General features: G+C 46.7%; 1 protein-coding gene across 1 annotated transcript in view; it reads left to right on the top strand.

Moving 5' to 3' along the window:
* Positions 1–23712, top strand: part of arhgap15 (Rho GTPase activating protein 15) — an 820951-nt gene that overhangs the window by 122511 nt on the left and 674728 nt on the right. The gene's annotated exons all lie outside the window — the stretch shown is intronic.

Genomic DNA, 23712 nt, shown 5'->3' on the forward strand with positions numbered 1-23712 from the left:
GGGGTCCCGAGTCAATATTGAGGACTCCCAGGGCCATTCCTTCCTGACTGTATACCACTGTGCCACCACCCCTGGTGGGTCTGTCCTGCCTGTGGGACAGGACATACCCAGGAATGGCGATGGAGGAGTTTGGGACATTGGCTGAAAAGTATGATTCTGTGAGTATGACTATGTCAGGCCACTGCTTGACTAGTCTGTGGGACGGCTCTCCCAATTTTGGCACAAGTCCCCAGATGTTGGTGAGGAGGACCTTGCAGGGTTGACTAATCTGGTTGCACCGTTTTCGTGTCTGTAGCCGGTGCCAAGGTCAATGCTGGGTGGTCCATCCAGTTTTATTCTTATTGTTTTTCGTAGCAGCTTTTTACAACTGAGTGGCTTGCTAGGCCATTTCAGAGGGCAGTTAAGAGTCAACCACATTCATGGTGAAGGCGGGTTGGGGGCGGAGGGCTCCGAGGTGGTCGGGATACACGGGAGGCCGGGTTTCCCGCAGGCACTGCCAACTTTAATGGCAGGGTCTGATTTCCATGTGAGGCCTCTGTTTCCCGCCTGCAGCCAGCCAGATTGAGAGGATGGCTGGCTCCGGGGGTGATAGGCCTGCGGCACTAGGCCACACAGAGGAGGGAGGGAGGGAGGGATCGCGGGGGGGCCGGGATTGGCCAGAGGAGCACGGTGTGGGGGGCGTTGCTGAGGACCGGGGGGTGCCAGAAACATCGGGCTGTGTGACAGCAATATCGGTGCCAGTGGCAGCAACATCAGGGCCAGTGGCAGCAACATCAGGGGGGTGCAAAGAACATTGTTGGGGGGGGGGGTGCAAGGAATATCAGGGGAGGGGTGCGAGGATTATCTGGAGCTGGTGATAGTAACATCGGGGGGGGGTGGGTGCAAGGATCATCGGGGAGTGTGAGGAACGTCGGGGGCCAGGTGGGGAGGGACGTGTGCCGAGGATCGCAGGGTAATGGGCCGCAAGGCGGCCGGAGGAACAAGGCGGGGGGTGTCTACAGATCATCGGGGCTGGGAGGAGCACGGGGAAGGTGCGGGGGTGCGGGGAGGATGCGTGGAGGGATCAGAGGCCGTGGGGGAGGAGTGATTGAAGGCCTCATCGGGAGACGGGTGGGGAGGACCTAGGGGAGTGATTGGAGGCCTCGTGGGGAATTCTCCGATCGCGGTCGGTGGGCTAGGTAGGGTCCTTCCTGGTAAAGTCACTTACCTCCTGGATGCAGCAGTCCTCACCTTGCTGTAACTGCCACATTTTACGAAGTATGAAACCTGCATTCGATGGAGCCTGGAACAGTTCCCATGGATTGGAGGGTAGCTAATGTTACCCCACTATTCAAAAAAGGTGGTAGAGAGAAAATGGGGAATTACAGACCTGTAATTACAGCCTGACATCGGTAGTGGGGAAAATGCTAGAGTCTATTATAAAAGATGTAATAGCAGAGCATTTGGAAAACAGTGACAGGATCGGACAAAGTCAACATGGATTTACAAAAGGTAAATCCTGCTTGACTAATCTACTGGAATTTTTTGCCGATGTAACTGGTAAAATAGATAAGGGAGAACCAGTGGATGTGGTGTATTTGGACTTTCAGAAGGCTTTCGATAAGGTCCCACATAAGAGATAAGCGTGCAAAATTAAGGCACATGGGATTGGGGGCAAGGTATTAACTTGGATAGAGAACTGGTTGGCAGACAGAAAGCAAAAAGTTGGAATAAACGGGTCTTTTTCCGAGTGGCAGGCAGTGACTAATGGGGTACCGCAGGGATTGGTCCTTGGACCCCAGCTATTCACAATATATATTAATGATCTAGACAAGGGAACTAGATGTAATATCTCCAAATTTGCAGACGACACAAAGCTGGGTGGGCATGTGAGCTGTGAGGAGGATGCCGAGAAACTCCAGGATGATTTGGACAGGTTGGGCGATTGGGCAAAAGCATGGCAGATGCAATATAACATGGATAAATGTGAGGTTATCCACTTTGGTGGCAAAAACAGGAAGGCAGATTATTATCTGAATGGCAATAGATTGGGAGAAGGGGAAGTGCAACGAGACCTGGGTGACCTTGTGCACCAGTTGCTGAAGGTAAGCATGCAGGTGCAGCAGGCGGTTAAGAAGGCAAATGGTATGTTGGCCTTCGTAGCGAGAGAGTTTGAGTACAGGAACAAGGATGTCTTGCTGCAGTTATACAGGGCCTTGGTGAGACCACTTCTTGAGTATTGTGTGCAGTTTTGGTCGCCTTATCTGAGGAAGGATGTTCTTGCCATGGAAGGAGTTCAGCAAAGATTCACCAGGCTGATACCTGGGATGGCAGGAATGACGTATGAGGAGAGTTTGGGTCGATTGGGCTTGTACTCGCTGGAGTTTAGAAGAATGAGAGGGGATCTCATTGAAACTTATAAAATTCTGACAGGACTGGACAGACTAGATGCAGGAAGGATGTTCCCGATGGTCGGGGAGTCCAGAACCAGGGGTCACAGTCTAAGGATAAGGGGTAGGCCATTTAGGACAGAAATGAGGAGGAATTTCTTCACCCAGAGTGTGGTGAACCTGTGGAATTCTTTACAACAGAAGGCAGTAGAGGCCAATACATTAAATATATTCAAGAAGGAGTTGGATATATTTCTTAAGGCTAAAGGGATCAAGGGATATGGGGAGAAAGCAGGGACAAGGTACTGAATTTGGATGATCAGCCATGATCGCATTGAATGGCGGAGCAGGCTCGAGGGGCCGAATAGCCTACTCCTGCTCCTATCTTCTATGTTTCTATGTTTCTGACAAGCTACATTTAAAAACAAAATGGAGGTTAAAGAAGAAGCTTCCAGCCTCATTATAATATTTAAATGATGCCCCGCCTCCTGACAGCGGGTTGGCTGCCTGCCCCGTCCCGCCTCCGTTAAAACCAAAGTGGGCGGGTTGGAGGCGATTTCAGGTCGGGATTCCCATTTTTAACAATTTAACTATCCCCACGCTCCAAACCCACCCTTTATTTTTAGGTTAAAATTCCCCTCAAGTGTGTTGTGAGGCAGTGGAATTCACTTCCAGGATTATTGTTTTATGCAGAATCTATGTTGACATTCAAGATTAGATTGTATAAGTGGCTGACGGAAAGAGGTTGAAGGGTTATGGGAACAAAGGGGGCAAATGTGATTGGGGCTGGTTGCTCGTATGGAGGGCAAATGCTGACAGGGGCCAAATGGCCATTTTCCATATTATAACCTCTGTATTTCTATGTACCACAAGGACTGCAGTGGTTCAAGGAGAAGGCCCACCATCACTTTCACAGGGGAACGAGGAATGGGCCTTGTCAGCGGTACCCACATCCCAGAAACAAATAAAACAAACTGCACTTGGGTTTTGCTTCATATTAATGTAAACATTGCATGTTGTATATGAAAAGTTACAGTAAAACCTTTATTTTTACTGGCTTTAATTTTACTAGACTCATTACTAAAATAATCTTTGCCTATGGTATAAACCTATCTGATAGAGGTGTTCAAATTTTCCATTAAGGTAAATAAGGAAAAATTATTTCCACTCGTTGGTGAGCTGGTAGTAAAAGGCATAAATTTCAATTCATTACCCAAAGAACAAAGGGAGGAGTTAGGAAATGTATTTTTACGCAGAGGGTTGTTAGGGCAAGATTTTTGTTTACTAGAAATAGTAATGGAAGCAGAATCTATAATAGCTTTTAAAAGGGATATATATATATATGAAAAAAAATTTAAATGAAAGAATCTGAGCAAAGGGCAGGGGAATGGGACTTTGAGAGTCAGCACAGACACACTGTGCTGACTAACCTCCTGTGGTATAAAATTCTATGATTTTATATCCTACATGTAGCACTGACCATAATTCAATCACAACTTTGTTGCTTGTGAGTGGTCAGATCTCCAGAGAGTCCTTGATGTCCATATACATAAATTCTTATAGGTGGCAGGGCAAGTTGGTAAGGTGGTTAAAAAAGCAAACTTGGCTTTATTAACAGAGTAGTAGAATATAAAAGCAAAGGGATCATGCTAGAACTTTATAAATCACTGATTAGGCCTCAGTTGGAATATTGTGGACAATTCTGGGCACCACACTTCAGGAAAGATGTAAAGGCCTTAGAAAGGGCACAGAGGAGGTTGACCAGGATGTTACCAGGGATGAAAGACTTCAGTTATGAGGAGAGGTTGGAAAAGTTAGGACTGTTCTCCTTGGAACAGAGAAGGTTAAGAAGTGACCGAATAGAGGTTATCAAGATGATGAGAGGTTTTGATAGAGTAGATAGGAACAAACTATTCCCACTGCCGAGTGGGTCACTAACCAGAGGTCATAGATTTAAAATCATTGACAAAAGATCTGGCACGCTCTTCCTGAAAAGGTGGTGGAAGCTGATTCCATAAGTCACTTTAAAAGGCAGTTGGACAGGTACCTGAGGCTGAGGAACTTACAGGGTTAGTAACAGAAAGCAGGGATGTGGGACTAAGCACAACATCTCTTTCAAAAAGCCAGCACAGGCACGACAGCCTGAATGGCCTCCATTTTCTAAGACTCTATGCAGTCAATCTGTTTGTAAGATTTAATTGATACTCCATGGGTTTTCCTAATATGTGCTCTGTATATCCATTGATATTTGACTAAAGCTACTACATTTCCCTGTCATACTTTCTCATTTTTGCTTTATCTTTCTCTTTCACTTTTTAAGCCCCGATTTCAACTCGTGGCGAGCGGCAAGCGTGGGGACGGCAGAGTGAGCTTGATGCTTGCCTCAGCTTCCCAACTTGATTCCCGGGCCTTTTTAACTCCAGGGCCTCATTTAAGTAGATCAGGCCCGACTCACGCACGAACCCGGTGTCAATGACATCAGGCCGGCAGGTGGTAGGGAGTTGGTCGAGCGCGGCAGGTAGCCGCAGTCGGGGACCTACTGGAACATTCCACGGCAAGGTAAACGAAGGTGGGGGTAGGTCTGATGTGATCACAGAAAGTCCGGGGCAGGGAAGGCACAAAGATTCCTTCTGAGACCCGGGGGAGCCATCCTGCTGCAACTGGTCTCCAAGGAAACATTAAAAAAATAGGAATAGCTAAACTTTTCGTCCCCCTCCTGGGCCTGCTGTTGCTTGCTGCTGCCGATTAAAATGTAATCGGGGTCTGAATTGGATCCCCATTTTTGAATCTCAATGAAGCCTTCTCCCCAGGCAAGGCCTCACAAGCTGCCTGAAATGCACCTGTTAAAATAGGGTGGGGCGTGTGAGCAATGTGAGTGCCATATTATAAGCCCCGCTGGGCGCAGGCACCGGGGGTGGGGGTGGGGGTGGAGTGGGGGGTGGGTGGGCACGTGGACAACAAGTTAAAATTGGGATTTTTGTCTTTTTGTCTTCCACTCCCACACTCGCTTTCAGTCACCAGTGAATAAACCCAGATCTTCACAGAAATCCAATTGTTATGGGATCCAACATCCTTACAATTGGACCCAATTCTATCACTGCACTGTACAGAAGTTCACCGCTTAAGAACTTAAATTACCTCCCAAAGGAGGTTTTGATTTCTACTGAGCATTCCTCTTCCAGAATTCAGTTTAGAGCTGTTCTGCTCCATAAATAATTGCATGTTGTTGAAAGTATCTGGTCAAAGAGGCACGTGTACCAAATCTCATGATTTTTCCATATTTGGTTTTAATGCTAAAAATGTATTTTTCCCATACGGTTCATATTTCTCTCATGCGCCTATGATACTGTAAAGCACTTTGATGATTTAGCACGGTTACAAAAAATTATGTTTACATCATGCTTTGTTTTAAAGACTTTTTTTTTGCCTGTGAGGCTCATATTTCTCCGTTATGACTTTTTAACCAGTTTGAGTAACCTCAGTCCTGAGCTGCTATGGTTTAAGTGTAGGACTGGGAATCTAAGGCTACATTTCACTGACACATGGGGGTGGGGGTTGATGGTGGGGGGTGGGGTGGGGGGACGCTGGAAAGGGGTAATGCTAATTTTTCTTGGATTTATAACCTACTAATTAAATTGTCAGATGACCAAAAGGTAAAGTAGCAGACTCCTGTGGCATAAAGGGTGAGAGCAGTGGTGACTGTCATTGCCACAGGTAGTGCTTGGCAGATGTCCAAACAAGTCTTCGTGGCCCAGGCATGCACCGGCAGTATGCAGAGTAGGCAGACCATGACATCAGTCAGCGTGTAACGCTGATTGTAATGCACGACCTGTTATTTTCAACCTCGCCGCTCTATTCAACGCCCTCTCCAGGTTGGAGTTCTTGGGTATCTGAAAGGAGAAAGGCACAAGGGTAGGGTTCTGGTTAGGGAGGGGGGGAAGCAAGATGTGCATGCTTACACCATCAGTAGCTTGTAAGTAAGAAGAGATTGATGGATGAGATACAGGAGGGACGTGAGGAAATACTTTTTTACGCAGCGAGTGGTGATGACCTGGAATTCGCTGTCGACAGAAGTGGTGGAAGTGGAGACACTCAGGGCTGGATTTTGCCAGGCCTGAGAAGGTGGGAATGGCGGCGTGTGAGGTGTTAAAATTGGAAAAAGTAGCGGGCGGGCCCGACCCCGCCTCCATCCTACCTCCAAGCAATTTTCCCAAATGCGTTGTTTCTGATCCTGTCTCCGTCCCGCCTCCAAGAGGGGGGATAGGCCCTTAAGGCCCTTAGCAACCACTAAATTGCCTCTATAATCCCATTTTGAGAGGCCTTTCCGATTTTAACACGTTTCCCACGTGATTCAGGTCTCCTCTGAAACACGACGGTGAAACCTGGCGGGAGCATAATTGGATTGCTGACTATCAGCTGTAGCTCCACCATTAAATAGGAAATTTGATCAGCCATCATTTGCAGGTGGCAGGACTTTGTTGTCTCAGGCCTGGGGGAACTTTTAGCAGGCATAACCATAGTTGTGGAAGTTTGGAGCCTGACACCCAACCTCCAGTGTGACCTTCTGGGAAACCCCTCTCGCCATCTTGACTGAGCGCTTCCTCAACTGAGGCATATACCAGAAGCATGGGAACCTTTCCTCCTGGACATCAGATTCAGACGAAGACCAGCCGTGACAGCAGCAGAACCATGAACAACAGCACCACCAACAGCAGCAGCAACAACAGGAGCGCCAAGCTGCTGCTCACCCACCTGAAGCTGCACAGGCCAGAAGGCGCCAGCGCGTGACCACGTTGCTGCCCGGGATGCAAGGAACGCACTCATCTTGGCCAGATTTGCTTAGCCTAGCCAATCAAGCAATTTTGCCTTGCAGCTTCTTACCAGAGCATCGACAATGGCCAAGAACTAGAGGATTCCTAGCACTCTGACCACCATACTGACAACTGCAAGTAATCCTAAGCCCTCAATGTGGAACTCCCATTTGTGAAATGACACATGTAACAACTGCAACAGTTGCTATCAGAATTTTTATTTACAATAACCAACTGATGGCATTTTAAAAATAAACACAACATTTCACCCAAGTGACCCTTGTGACTATTTGTGCAGTATCTTTCTCTTACATGTGCTCCTACGTGGTGCTTCCCCTGTGCCTTCAGCAGATGTGGAGGCCCCTTGCTCACTTTCTTGCTGCTCCTGTCTCGACACCTTTGACAGGCGTCCTCTGGGGTTGCGAACCTGTGAGGGCTCATCAACAGTCTGCTGCTCCTGCGGCTGTGCAGGGGTTGAGACGCCAATCTCAGTTGGGTGGGGACTCTGGTGGGGCTCTGACCGAGGGCTCTGCAGTGGCATGGAAGTGTGAGCGCTTTTATAGGAGCCCCCACTTCCTTGATGTCTGCCACCAACTTCCTTCTCATGGGTTAGGTCTTGCAAGTGATTTGAGAGCACCTTGCTGCACATCAGGGGGGCCATGGGGACCCGGATCTGCACTGGCAGTCTTACCCAGAAGGACTTCCATGAAGGTCTGGTTTCTCTGTTCAATAGCTGACCATCGCTCCTCCAGAGATATCAGTCTATTCTGAACACTCACCATGTTTTCCTCACTCCGGCGAGTTACTGCCTCCATGGCCGTAGCCAGCCTTTCCATGGAGGTTGCCATCCTTTCCGTGGTGCTGCGTTCAAGTGCCAATGACTCCACAAAGGCTCTGCTCATGTTCAGAATGGACTCCTGCATTCGCTCCACACTCACAGCGACCCTGGAGACAAAACCTGCCAGAGACTCCTGCACATGTTCCTGGAGTTCCAGTACCGCTGTTCTTCTGGATGGACCCAGAGGCAGAGGGTCAAAATGCAGCTGAGCCGAGCTGGGAGAGTCCTGCGCCCTCTGACTAGGACTCTCCACTGCTGTCCCTGTCTACACAATCTGCTAATGCTCACTTGTGAGCTGTGATACACCAGGTGACAACACTACTCTATCTTGCGATGGTCCCACCGAGGTGTGAGTGTCTGCGCTGGTGCTGGGTTGGCTGAAATCTGCTGATGCTGCACCCTCAGAGGTTACAGCTTACTCAGAGGAGTCTGCAGACTCAGGCTGTTCCTCCTGGGTAGTGGGGATGGGTGCTTGTGATGGTCCTGTGGGAGAGTAAAGGAAAGAGTCAGAGATGTGAGGCCAAGGTTACATGCACATTGCATCTTGCAGATAATCATAAGTTCATCTGTTAGAGTTTCAGAATCATTATCAGTGACTCATGCAATGTCAATGAGAGAGATGGAAAACTATTTTGTCACCAGCTTTCTCTGATGCACCCGTCTGTCCATCCCCCACTTGCGCATCGTCCTCCAGTCCCACAATCTCCAGGTCAGGCTCCTCCCAAGGGGTGAGGTGGGCTACTGAGGGTGGTCCTCCTCCTGTCCTCACTCTTTCCCTCTTATTGTGAGCTCTCTTTTCCTGCAATGAGGGAGACAAGTGGAGTTTGAGTGAGAATGAAGGAGTGAGTGTAAATAATCCATAGCACAGATGCTTAGAAGGAGACAAAGATGGAGTGAGTTGGCAAGACCAAAGGCCCTCCCTGTGTTTTGTAAGTTGTTTTCATAGCATCACAGTGATAGGGAGTGTGAGGGCTGCATAGTCGAATAGTTAGTTGAATGTGACCATAGAGAGCGAGGCAATGGGTAAGGGTGCAGGGATGTCAGTGTCAAGTGGAATGTGGAGGAAGAGGTTGCTAAAGCTGAGTGCTGGTGAGGAGAGGCAATGGGGATCAGATTGAGGGTGATGGCAAAGTCATACTCACTTTTCCAGTGCGCAGAAGGTCATGAAACCTCTTCCTGCATTGAAGCCAGGTTCTGCGGATGAGCGACAACGAGTTCACCTCCTGGGCCACCTGGATCCACACAGCCTTCGTCTGCTGGGGAGGCTTCTTCCTCCCTGAAGAAGGAAAGAGCACCTCCTTACTAGCTCTTGCTCCCTCCAACAAAGCTTGCAGGGCGACGTCATCAAATCTGGGAACAGACTTAGGTCTCCCGCTGCTCATTCTGCCTCTAGGTCCCTCTCACTGCAAAGGCCAAAAGGTTGGCAGTCTGCAGAAGAAGCAATGCTTCTTGCAGACCTTAAATGCAGCAGCAATGATGATGTCATCGGAGGCGAGTTTCAGACTGAAAAAACGAATTGGGCCATGGGTTCCTACACGCTGGAACTCAATTGGCCAATTATGTGAAAATCGCATCAACCTCCCACATCGATTTGGAATCGGGTGGATAAGACGAAAAGCAAATGACACGACCCCAGCCTGCCCCAATGACAAAATCCAGCCCTCAATGTTTTCAAGGGGAGACTGGATAGATACTTAAAGGAAATAAACTTGCAGGGCTATGGGGATAGAGCGGGGGAATGGGACTGACTGGATTGCTCTACAGAGAGCCGGCACGGACTCGATGGGCCAAACGGCCTCCTTCTGTTCCGTAATTATGACTCTATGACACGTTCATCATTACTGTTCCCAATGAAAAAATGACTTTTTTGACAAATTTTACACCAAACTTTGTTAAGACATTTTATTTTACGTTGTTGGAGTCCTCAAATCATTGCCAAACACAATTGAATAGCATGTTAGCACCTTCTACTGAAGCTACGGCCCGTGTTTTGCACGTATACATTTTACAAAAATTCTGGAACTGAGGAAAGTATAGACTTTAGTATCCTGGGACTGAGTTCATCCAAGCTTTCGAGGTGTGAAGTGCCAATCTGAGTTTTATTTCAAGTATCTTTTAAATGAAACTTCATGCAACTATGATTCATGTTAAGGATACTATTTTGATCAAAAATCAATGGCTTTAATTAAAACAAATTATAATGGATCCAAAAATATTATATTCGCATAGTTGAATAAAACTAATTCAATAGTCGTTATTGCTTATTGTAGAAGATGTAACAGCCAAAATATTATTTGAAATGAAATTGATATCCACAGCAATGGTATATCCTTTCTGCAGAACCAGCAAAGAAAAGTTAGCAATGGAGTCTTAGCCACTTTGCTTCATTTGACCTTGAGTATCAAGAAGTGAAAGGCAAAACCAGGCACCTTCCTATAGTAATTTGCATTAGTTGTCATATTATAGCACACTGATTTCTTAGTCATGTCTCTTTGTAACTTTTAATTGGGAATAGAGTATGATAAAATTTTACTTTGTTTTCTAATGATGTTTTTATGCCTTTATGGAACGCATATGGCAAAAGGTATTAGACTGTAGATGGTTTTGACAAGCATGAAAGCTGCACAGCATGTGCCTGCAAATGGAATTATGTGCAAAAAAATTCTAGTGATCCATCTCTCGCCAGATTATCCACCTCAATACCCTGAAGAACTCGGCTACCAATTAACACCTACTTTATTACATGTTGGGATATACTTAATAACTTTCATATGTTTATGCGCTATTACCTTGAGTGATGGCTTTTATACAATTAGACATAATTGGGATATCAATATGCAACAGCTAAATATATTAACCCTCTTAAAACTAATGAGCATTTCTGCATCCAGCTGCTAAATATGACAAGGTAAGCATCTTTCATTTTTGACAGGACATCATTCATCAAACCTTTTTTCTGATTGTTGGTGCTTCATTTTTATGACAATTGTATTTTTGTGAAATTCTATCAAACACGCATAGTTCAGATTAATATGATTTCACAGCCTAGCATTCAGAATTGCACTAAGTCATTTTAGAATTGGTGTCCCTATTCCTTTGTCATTGTGTTGCACTAAAAATATAATTCTGGTATATGTTTTACATTGAGGTTATTATCATTCCAAAGCACGATGGTGTTCAAAGTGTGAAATCTATTCTCAGTGATTTGATGCGTTCAGAGAATATACATTCTGTCCCAACTCGGACAAAAAGATAGAGAAAAAAACTCTTTATAATGAGATGGGATTTCTCTGCAACATTGTGCAGCCTGCACAAAATGGTGATAACCTCCATGGAGTAAATTAAGAATTCCTCTCTGTGCACACAGGTAAATGTCAGTGCGAGATTGAGGTACTTATTATATACTCAGGTATATTGCCAAATATAACCATCCCACTATGATTTATAGCATTCCTATACATCATCAACATTAACAAAACAAATTGATTTATTGTAGCATATGTTAATATATTTATCTTAAAGATATAGCAATAAAAAGGCAGTTAAAGATGGCACTTAATGGCTCAGATTTTCCCAGGGACTTGCACCATTGCAATGGGGCACCTACAGCTTAGGGACCCTTGAATGAAGCAAAGGAAAGAAGAAATTATGGAGTAAATGACTCACGCCTTTAATTATTCGACTCCATATTTTCCAGGGACTTTTGCGCCACTCCGCCATTACCTTCGCCATAAACAGTTCGAAGTTAATTATCGTAGCTCCGTCCCTCATTCAAATCAATGGCGATCACAGTTTTGCTGCATTTAAGCCAGTTTTCAGGCTGCTGCGGCTGTCTGTGCTGGTTGCCTAGCATCAGCATTATTGACTTTAAATGCATTCTCTGGTTGTATTCAAATGATATGCTAATGTATTTGCTAAAGGCAGGTTCTTAAACCACTGCATTGTCATGGCAGTAAAAACGTATTAGAAAGTTTTCTTTTACCTATGTTTATTTTTAAACATTGATTGTTGCTATGAAGAGTATAATTATTTGGGAACAGAAGGCGGCCATTTGGCCCATCGTGCCTGGGCCGGCTCTTTGAAAGAGCCTTCCAATTAGTCCCACTCAGCTGCTCTTTCCCCATTGCCCTACAAATGTTTCCATTTCAAGTATATATCCAATACCCTTCTGAAAGTTCCTATTAAATCTGCTTCCACCACCCTTTCAGGCAGTGCATTCCAGATCATAAAAACGGGCTGTGTAAAAAAAAATTCTCTTTGTGGCCCCTCTGGTTCTATTGCCAATGATCTTAAATCTGTGTCCTTTGGTTACTGACCCTTCTGCCAATGGAATCAGTTCCTCCTTATTTCTCCTCCTTCCTTATTATCAACACCACTCATAATCTTGACCACCTTTGCTATATTTTCCCCTTAACCTGCTCTCCCCCAAGTAGAACAATCCCAGCTTCTCCAGTCTCTTCACATGAATGAAGTCTCACATTCCTGATATAATTCTGGTAAATCTCCTCTGCACCCTCTCCAAGGCCTTGACAACTTTTCCTAAAATGTACTGCCTGGAATTGGACACAGCACTCCAGCTAAGGCCTAACCAGTGATTAATAAAGGTTTAGAATAAATCCTTGCTTTTGTACTTTAATACTCCATTTATAAAGCCAAGGATTCCATATGCTTCCTTAACAGCCTTATCGGCTTGTCCTGTCAGTTTTATGCGTATGTGAATCTCCAGGGGGGAAAACTTCGATTGCTTTGTGCCTCCCATTAGCGCCCTAAGAGGACGCTAATGGGGCACAAAGCAACGAGCACCTGGGCGCAGCGCTGCTAACACCTCCCGTGACATTCAGCGGGAGATTAGCAGCAGCGGTAACCGTTAGCGCCCCGCGGTGCTGCGCCTCCGGCGATGATGTCATCGCCGTGCGCAGCGCCCCACTTGCCCCCTGCTGCGATCTTTGGTAGCGCCCCCTGACTTACCATCAGGTGCTATGTCCGACAGGGTCAAGGGGGCCTACCTGCGGCCGGGGTGGCGAAACTTAAAAGGGAAGTGCCGGGCGGCCATTTTTATTGCAGGCCGCCTGCCAGCACCTGCTCCCGTTGCTGTCCCCGGCCTCCTGTAAAGCCCCGCCCCCTCTCCCCACGGAGTGCTGGCTGCGCTCCATGAGCCCGGCACTTCTCTTGAGTGCCGGGCTCTTTTGTCGGCACTCCAATCCCTGGTGGCCCAGCTGGGCCCCGGGTTGTGCTGCGCTAGGCCCCTCCCCTTTAATAAGGGGAGGAAGGCCTGCAGTACCGCGACACAATGTGCCGCAGAGCATGGCGCTGCTACATGTAGCGCCGCGATATTCACTCGCATCGCCCCAAGAGGGAGGCGGGGAACTTCCAGTAGCACCCCGCCTCCCTCTTGGGGCGCTACCAGTGAATTTTGGGCGCGGGGGCGCTAACTTTTTCGGGGTGCTAAAAGTAGTGCCACGGCTGTTAGATCCGTGATTCTGAGAGCATGATGTTTTTCAATAACTACACAGATGCTGTAACTTAACAATCAACAGGTGTTTACTGGAGTAGGGTAGTCTCAAGACTGGGGGTACAGAGGCATGCTCAAGGCTTATATACAGGTGTGGTCACTGCCGGTACTACAGTATACAGGAGCTGTAAAAGTAGTTCTCTCTTAAAGGTACATACACTACAATTCCTCCCCTTTTAGATTAGCAATACCCATAATATTCAAATAACAATTAACACTTTAACATGCACATTAAACAACAATAGTCCATTTAAAGATTCAGTCTTTGGGGCGGCTTCCTGATCCTTTCGGGATAGCACCTTTCCTGAGGTTCTTGTTCTTGGTGCGGAGGCGATTCTGGCCCCTTTTCGTCGGTTAGTTCATCGGTTTCCACTGCTACTGGTTCTGAGGTAGATGCTACCAGTATGTCGGGTTCATCCCCAGGTACGCGAGACATGGGGTTGACTCGTTCCTGTGACGCTAAGATCTGATCGACGTGGCGTCTCACAATGTTCTCCCCGACATCCACTGTGTACATTAATGGCCCCTGCCTTGTGCATATCGTTCAGGGTTGCCATTTCTCTGTTCGGTAGTCACAGGCCAAGACTGGTTTCCTACATTGAAGCTCCTTGTCGGCTTCTCATTGATGTGCTGGAATTGTTTATCCTCCACATTTCTTCGCACATTTGGTCTGAGCAAATCCAGACGAGATCTCAACCTTCGGATAAAGAACATCATGGCCGGGGTCTGGTTGGTAACTGCATGTGTCGCATTTCTGTAGGCTAATAAGAAATTGTCCACCTTATGCTGTAGTGGAATTTCATCGTCGCACATGGCCTTTATCGCCTTTTTAAAGGTTTGTACGAACCTCTCAGCTAATCCATTTGTGGCTGGATGATACGGGGCAGATGTGTAATGCCTTACCCCATTCCTTCTCATAAATTTCTGAAACTCTTCGAACACAAACTGTGGTCCATTATCAGAGCAAATCTGCTCTGGCAAGCCGTTCCTGGCAAATATGGTCCGTAGGACTGCAATCATTTTCTCTGTAGTGGTTGAGGACATTTTTATCACCTCAGGCCATTTCGAGTGAGCATCCACTGCTATTAAGAACATTGAGTCCATGAATGGACCAGCAAAATCAATATGCACCCGTTGCCATGGAGAGGAGGGCCACTCCCATGGGTGTAGAGGGGCATGTGGTGGTGCATTTTGGACCTTCTGGCATCCTGAGCAGCTCTTGGTTAGGTCCTCGATTTGTTGATCGATTCCCGGCCACCACACACAAGGCTTTTCATTTTCACCCCTCCCAGATGACCTTCATGAAGCTCATTTAGCACTCTCTCCCTTAACTTAGGTGGAATCACCACTCTGGATCCACACATCACTGTCCCCTGGCATACTGACAGCTGTTCTCTTCTGGATGAGAATGCTGGCAACAGCGAGTCACCATGTGTTGGCCATCCCCTCACCGTTTAATCATATACCCGAGACAGCGTCGGATCATTGCGGGTCTCCTTCTCCAGATCCGCGTTAGTTACTGGCAATCGGTCAATTATTGACGAATAAAATATCTCGATAGGGTCCACTGCTGGTGCTTCCTCCACAGTAGGCAGTGGCAGGCGTGATAGCCCATCAGCGTTCCCATGCTGTTTCGTGCCTTTGTATTCTATTTCATATTATTTCGCCCCTAGAAAAAGGGACCATCTTTGTAACCGTTGTGCAGTCATCACCGGAACGCCCTTCTTTGGATTAAAGATGGAGACAAGTGGTTGGTGGTCAGTCAGCAAGGTGAACTTCTGCCCATGCAGATAGTGGTTGAATTTTTTTACTCCCCATACTAGGCTGAGGGCCTCCCTGTCAATCTGGGCGTAGTTGCGCTCGGCTGAGGTTAGTGACCGAAACGCAAAGGCTACTGGCCTCTCCAACCCGTCTGGGAATTTGTGCGACAGCACCGCTCCAATACCATAGGGTGATGCATCACATGCCAAACGAATTGGTAGTGCTGGGTTGAAATGGGCCAACACCTCTTTCGATGTGATCAATTCTTTGCACTTCTGGAAAGCTCGTTTACGTTCGTCATTTCACTTCCATGGTACCCCTGTTTGCAGTAGGTTGTTCAGTGGGTGTAATACTGTAGAAAATTTGGTAAGAACTTATGGTGGTAGTTCACCAGCCCGAGGAACGACCTCAGTTGTGACACATTTTCCGGTGCTGGAGCCTTGACTACTGCCTCAATCTTTTCAGGAGACTTATGTAACCCCTCTTCATCGATAACGTGGCCACAATACGAGATCTGACTCTGGAAAAACTCGCACTTGTGGCAATTAGCTCGTAGCCCATATTCCTTTAATCTAGTGAGCACCTTCTCCAAGTTGGCGAGGTGATCACTGTCATTTTCGCCCACGACAAGGATGTCGTCCAAATAACACTGGGTCCCTGGAATCCCTTGCAGGACTTGATCCATCGCTCTTTGCCAAATAGCCGGAGCCGATGCTACCCCGAACACCAGCCGGTTGTATTGGTAGAGACCTTTATGAGTGTTGATTGTGAGGTATTGCTTCGAGGCTTCTTCTACCTCCATTTGCAAGTACGCCTGGGCTAGATCAATTTTGGTGAAGCGTTTACCTCCAGATAGCGAGGCGAAAATATCCTCAATTCGTGGAAGCGGATATTGTACCATGTGAAGGACCAGCTGGGTTCACTGTCACCTTAAAATGGACGGACCCCCGGCGCATGTGGCAAGGCATCCAGTCCATCACTGACTACAAGGGCAAAAACACCAGCCCCCCGGTTAGCGATGCCTCCCTTCCGGAGGAGCTTAACAACTTCTACGCTCGCTTTGACAGGGACAACAGGGAGCCGGCTACCAAAGCCTTGCCACCCCCGGAAGACCAGGTGCTCACTCTGTCGACCTCCGACATAAGGGGTGTTCTACGCGGAGTGAACACACGAAAGGCTGCTGGACCGGATAGCATCCCTGGACGGGTACTCAAGGAATGTGCTGATCAGCTGGCTGATGTCTTCACCGCCATCTTCAATCTGTCATTGGCCCAGGCAGTAGTCCCTACATGCTTCAAGACCACTACCATTATTCCTGTGCCAAAACAAACGACTGTGACGTGCCTGAACGACTATCGACCTGTCGCACTCACACCCATCATAATGAAGTGTTTCGAGAGACTGGTCCTGGCTCACATCAAAGCCAGTGTTCCCACCTCTCTTGACCAAAAGCAGTTTGCCTATCGTGCAAACAGATCAACGGAGGATGCAATCACAACTGCTCTACACTCGGCACTGAATCACTTAGATGGTATGGAGACCTACATCAGAATGCTGTTCATAGACTACAGCTCAGCATTCAACACTATCGTCCCCAACAAGCTGGCCACCAAACTCCAAACTCTTGGCCTGAACACTTCCCTCTGCAACTGGACCCTGGAATTCCTAACAAACAGACCCCAGTCTGTCAAATTAGGTAACCACACCTCCCCCCCCCCGACCCTGAACACGGGGGCCCCACAAGGATGTGTGCTGAGCCCCCTCCTCTACTCCCTCTTCACTCACGACTGTGTGGCTGTTCAAGGTTCCAACACCATCATCAAGTTTGCGGGTGACCACGGTAGTAGGCCAGATCACCAACAACGATGAGTCAGCCTACAGGGAGGAGGTCCAGCATCTCGTGAAGTGGTGCGCCGATAACAACCTGGCCCTTAACATCAAGAAAACAAAAGAAATCATTGTGGACTTCAGGAAGTCGAAAGGCGGAAGTCACACCCCCATCCACATCAATGGGGCTGTAGTGGAAAGGGTGGACAGCTTTAAGTTCCTCGGAGTCCACATCACGGAAGACCTCTCCTGGTCCCTCAATACCTCCTCTCTGGTGAAGAAGGCCCAGCAGCGTCTATATTTCCTAAGGAGGCTGAAGGGATGTAACCCGTCACCCCTGATCCTCTCTAACTTTTACCGCTGCACAATAGAGAGCATCCTGACAAACTGTATCACAGTATGGTATGGCAGCTGTAGCTACTATGACCGGAAAGCCCTGCAGCGGGTAGTCAAAACTGCCCAACGCATTACCGGCACCCGGCTACCGACCATAGAGCACATATACCAGAAACGCTGTTTACGGAGGTCACGGTCCATCATCAAAGACCCTACCCACCCCAGCCACAGTCTGTTTGCCCTCCTGCCATCTGGGAGACGCTACAGATGCATTCGCACCCGTACGACCAGATTTAGGAACAGCTTCTTTCCCAGGGCTGTCATCCTACTGAACTCCACAAATAAACTCTAAAGCCTGCACATCTGCCAATGCACTTTATTATGGTTATGTTTATGTTAATGTATTACAAGCCAAATGTATGTTGAATGTTTAAATGTCTTAATCTAAATGTACACTCTCGGGAGCCGCAAGCCTACATTTCGTTGTACTGCACTTGTGCACTAACAATGACAATAAAAGTTGATTTGATTTGATTTTTGATTTGATTTGAAATCCCCACTGATGTGGACCTTCTTTGGTTCCCCAGGCGTATTACTCAACGACCTCTTCATTACAGGAACGATGGGTGTAGCCCACTCGCTCCAGTCTACTTTGGACAGTACTCCTGCACGTTCCAACCCTTCCAGCTCTGCTTCGACGGCTGGTCGGATCGCATAAGGCACTGGTCTGGCCTTAAGAAATTTTGGGCTTGCATTTTTCTTCTATTTTAATCATTGCTGCTATGCCTTTTAGTGTTCCGAGTCCCTCCTGGAACACTTCTTTTGCATCAGTTAGCATTTTTGACAGTCGTCCAGGTGTGACGTCGTCATCCTTTTTGGCCTCAACCTTCAGTGCCTGTATGGAATGCCAATCTAATTGTATTTTCCGGATCCATTCACGTCCTAGTAGTGGTGGTCCTCCATCTGGCAATACATATAGGTCCATTTTAGGTATTTCCTGGCCTTTGTATATCACTTTCACCCTTATTTTTCCTTTGGGGTAGACTTTTTGCCCCGTGTACGTCTTCAAGACAATCTCTGTAGCTTTCAAGGGTATATGTGAAAATAGCCGCTTGTAGTCCCTTTGGTTTATGACTGTTAGTGCTGATCCTGTGTCCAATTCCATTTTCACTTGGACTCCATCTATCTTGAGTATAACCCAGGTAGTCTGGTGATCCTCCATTTTGGTTACCTTATGTAGTTTCAGACAACCCAGCTCCTTGCTTCCGGAGTCTGTATCACTTTTCTGTTCGTCTGAACTACTGTCCATCACCTTATGTACCTTTTTGTACTTCTCCTGTGGAGATTTCTTGCTGTTGGTTTTCTTCCCAGACCTGCAGACTCTTGCTATGTGTCCTGCTTTTCCACACTGTCTGCACACTTGGTCCTTGAACCAACAATCCTTCTGGTCGTGTGTTGTTCTGCCGCAGCGATAACACTTCCCTGTTCCATAGGACATTTCATTGGTGCCATATTCTTGCGGTCTCCGTTGTATCTCTGCAGCGCCCCTTGCGGCTGCTTCGTGTGATACTGCCATGCTGAAAGCCTTGTCCTTCGTAAGATCCTTTTCTGATAGAAGCCATTTCTGGGTTCCTTCACTTTGAAGCCCACACACAAACTTGTCCCTTAATGTATCTGCTAGTCCCACTCCAAACTAGCAGTGTTTCGATAGCTTGTGCAGTTCCGTTAAGTACTCAGCATTGCTTTCATCTTTATGTTGGTTCCTTTTATGGAACTTAAATCTTTCTGCTATCAGCAGCGGTGTGGGGTTTAAGTGGTCCTGTAGGATTTCTACAATGCTTTCGAAATTCTTATTCACGGGCTTATCTGGGGTTATTAGGTTTCGCAGTAAACCATAAGTTTTTGCACCCATGGAATTTAACAAAACCAGTGCTTTCCTAGCATCTGGAACTTCATTCGCCCTGCAATACACCTCAATACGTTCCACATATGTCGCCCAATCTTCGACTTCATTGTCGAACGTAGAGATACTGCCACTCTTCGGCATCCCTGGGTGTGATTTAACTGTCAAAAATGGCGTCCCCCGCGCTCTCCCTTCTTCTCCGCTGGCACAAAATGGCATCTCCCGTGCTTTCCTTTCTTCCCGCACTCGCCCTTCTTCTCCGCTGCGACTTCCAGAAATGGCGTCTCCCGCGCTCTTCCTTCTTCTCAATGGCGTCCCCCGCGCTCTCCCTTCTCCCCGCGGACACTGTTCAGCCCTTGAGCCCTGGCTGTGCTCTGCGCATTTTTTTCTGTGCGCTTTTCCCGTTTCCGCCGCTCGGTCCTGAACCCGGCTGCTGCTTTACCCTCTCTCTCTCCATTTTGTTTTTCCTTGACGCCGCTCGGTTTTCAACCCCCAGCTGCGCCCTGTGCGCTTCACCCTCTCTCTTACCCCGTCGACGCTGCTCGGCTTTTTCTCTGCCGTCGGTCGGCTCCAGCCGCCGCTGTCCGGGAAGGGTCTGCGCTGTACCTGTTGTCAGTCTGTTGCTGATCATCGTGGCTGGGGAACCAAGCCCGGCTCTCCACAGCCTCCCCTGCGATGTTCACTCTCTGCCGGACGACTGGGCGGTTGCTCGTGGTCGACGCCCGTGCTTCTGGCCTCGACTTTCTTCCACCGCCCTCCCGGAGTGAATCCTCGAAGGGAAATGCAGAGTTGCAGGTAGATTCGAATCAACACTCGTCGCCACTGTTAGATCCGTGATTCTGAGAGCCTGATGTTTTTCAATAATTACACGGATGCTGTAACTTAACAATCAACAGGTGTTTACTGGAGTAGGGTAGTCTCAAGACTGGGGGTACAGAGGCATGCTCAAGGCTTATATACAGGTGTGGTCACTGCCGGTACTACAGTATACAGGAGCTGTAAAAGTAGTTCTCTCTTAAAGGTACATACACTACAACGGCGAAGTTAGCGCCCCAAAGGAGGCGCGACCCAATTTTGCCCCCAGGTCTCTCTGTTCCTGCATCCCCTTTAAAATTGTACCACTTTGTTTATTTTGCCTCTCCTCATTCTTCCTCCCAAAATACATCACTTCACACTTCTCTGCATTAAATTTAATCGGCCATGTGTCTGCCCATTTCACCTCTCTGTCTATGCCCTCCTGAGGTCTGCTACTAGCCTCCTCACTTTACCACGTTTCCAAGTTTAGTATCATCTTCAAACTTTGAAATTATGCCCCCTATGCCCAAATCTATGTTATTTATATACATCAAAAAGAACCATGGCCCTAATACTGACCCCTGTGAGACACAACTATAAAGTTCCCTCCGGGTTGAAAAAGAAGCATTCACCGCTACTCTCTGCTTTCTTTCACTTAGCAGCAGAAGCATTTGCACAATCAGGTTACTCACAGGTGGAGGACTGGATATTCTTATTAAAAATGCTTATTTTTGGTGATAAATCCATTTTCAGCTGTATTAATAAAACTGCATCAGGTTACCACTCTTAAATACATCGAGGGATATGTAATGGTAAGATAAACCAACAACAACAACTTGTATTTATATAGCGCCTTTAACGTGATAAATGTCCCAAGGCACTTCACAGGTGCGTTATCAATCAAAATTTGACACTGAGCCATATAAGGAGATACTCGGGCAGATGACCAAAAGCTTGGTCAAAGGGGAAACAATTACATTCTATTACACTGCCCGATTGTGCTGGTTCATTGAAGATTTTATGTTTGTGATTATGCAAATTAATTTTATTGGAAAGTTGACCTGTAACCTAACCAGCACAAATTCGAGTGCATTTTGGTCACAATTTCTCGATTGCATCCAAAGCGGGAATTCTACCCCAAGAAGTTGAATGACTCTTAGATGATGCTGGCCCGAGCTCCTCCACTATATTTAGATTAAATTACTTCATATCTGTATGAAATGCCAGCTTTATAAGCACATAAGAAATAGGAGCAGGAGTAGGCCATTCGGCCCGTCAAGTCTGCTCTGCTATTCAATAAGTCATGGATGATCTTCTTCCTCAATTCCACCTTTCCGCACTATCCCCATATCCATCCCAGGGTTTTAAAGGAAGTAGGTGAGCACATTGCAGATGCCCAAACTATAATCTTCCAAAGTTCTCTCGATTCGGGAACCATTCCTTTAGATTGGAAATTGCGCCTGTCGCTCCCCTATTTAAGAAAGGTGAGAAAGGGAAAAAGGGAATTATAGACCAGTTAGCCTAACATCTGGTGTCGAGCAACATAGAGTCTATAATTAAGGATGGAGTGATTGAACAGGTTGAAAATTTTCAGCTGATCAGAGAGGTAGGTCATGCCTGACGAACCTTATTGCAATTTTTGAAGAGGTGACTAAAGTAGTGGTCAGATGAATGTCCATGGATGCTATTTATATGAACTTCCAGAAGGCATTTGATAAAGTCCCTCATAACAGACTGTTAGCTAAAGTTGAAACTCATGGAATTGAAGGCAAATTATTGGCCTGGTTAGGAAATTGGCTGAGCGGCAGCAGGCAGAGAGTAGGGGTAATGGGCAGGCACTCTAATTGGCAGGATGTGACTAGTGGTGTCCCACAAGGATCTGTGTTGGAGCCTCAACTATTCGCTGTATTTATTAATGACTTAGATGATAGGATAGAAAGCCATATATCCAAATTTGCCGATGACACAAAGATAGGCGGCATTGTAAGCAGTGTAGATAGAAGCATAAAATTACAAATAGATTGGCCCAGAAATTCGGGTCGGAGGCTTCCCGCGGGTGCAAGCCTCCGACCTGCACTTACCTAGCGCGCTGGCCATTGAGCTGTGGGCCCGCTTGGGATTCCTATCCTGGGCCTCCTCCAACTGCCGGCGCGCAGTGCTTGCGTATCCCAGGGGCGCAGTTAGTTCGCAGCATCCCCTGGGATCATGTGGGCCATGGAGAGCCAATGGTAGCAGGGAATGCTTCATTCATAAGTTTGACATGAAGAGCTGTCAAACCTATAAATACTATAAGCCCCAAAACATCACTAAAACTTCAAATAAATTTTTAAAAAATCACATTTTTAAAATAACTATAAATTACATGAAATAACTATTTTAAACAATAATTTAAATTTTTGAAAAAATTAATTACCTTTGCTAACGGGCTAAAAATAAACTTACCTTTCTTTAAAGTATTTAAAAATAATAAACCTGTCGAAAAATTTTTTTAATTTTAATTAATTCACCACTTACCTTGTTAAAAGCAGGCCTTGCGCCTGCTTTTTAAAAGTGTAACTGCTGGAGACTTACCCTCCCGGAGAAACCTGCAAAAAAAACGTAAGTTCAATGCGCACGCACTGCCTCTCCAGCGCACGTGTTCCACCTGTCAACCCCTTCTTTCAGGGGAACGGAAGTGCCGGTTTCCCGCACATGCGCAGTGCACTTTCGTTGGGCCTACATGTGAGTACCCAGTGCGTACTCACGCGTTGGGACCCGAATTTCTGGGCCATTAAGTGAATGGGCAAAACTGTTGCAAATGGATAAAAAGGATAGAACAGGGTACTTTCTAAATGGTGAATGGCTAAAAACAGTGGAGTTCCAAAGAGACTTGGGGATCCATGTACGTAGAAATGTCATGGACAAGTACAGAAAAGGCTAATGGAATGCTGGCCATTATATCTACAGGACTAGTATACAAGGTGGTAGAAGTTATGCTACAGCTATACAAAGCCCTGGTTAGACCACACCTAGAATACAGTGTTCAGTTCAGGACACTACACCTTAGGAAAGATATATTGGCCTTGGAGGGAGTGCAGCATAGAAGGGTTAAATTACGAGGAGAGATTACACAAACTAGGTTTGTATTCTCTGGAATTTAAAAGTTTAAAGGGTGATTTGATCAAATTTATCAAGATATTAAGGGGAACTGATAGGGTAGATAGAGAGATTCTAATTCTACTGGTTGGAGAGTCTAGGACCAGGGGGCCTAGTTTAGAAATTAGAGCCAGACTTTTCAGGAGTGAAGTTACAACAACAAGTATTTATATAGTGCCTTTAACGTAGTAAAATGTCCCAAGGCGCTTCACAGGACACAAAAAATTTGATACCGAGCCATATAAAGAGAATTTAGGGTAGGTGACCAAAAGCTTGGTCAAAGAGGTAGGTTTTAAGGAGAGACTTAAAGGAAGAAAGAGAGGTAGCGAGGCGGAGAGGTTTAGGCAGGGAATTCCAGAGCTCAGGGCCTAGGCAACAGAAGGCACGGCCACCAATGGTGGAGCGATTATAATCAGGGATGCTCA

The sequence above is a fragment of the Somniosus microcephalus genome, chromosome 4 (assembly GCF_052327205.1).
Source record: "Somniosus microcephalus isolate GS21.2 chromosome 4, FLI_Smic_1.0, whole genome shotgun sequence".
NCBI classification, from domain to species: Eukaryota; Metazoa; Chordata; class Chondrichthyes; order Squaliformes; family Somniosidae; genus Somniosus; species Somniosus microcephalus.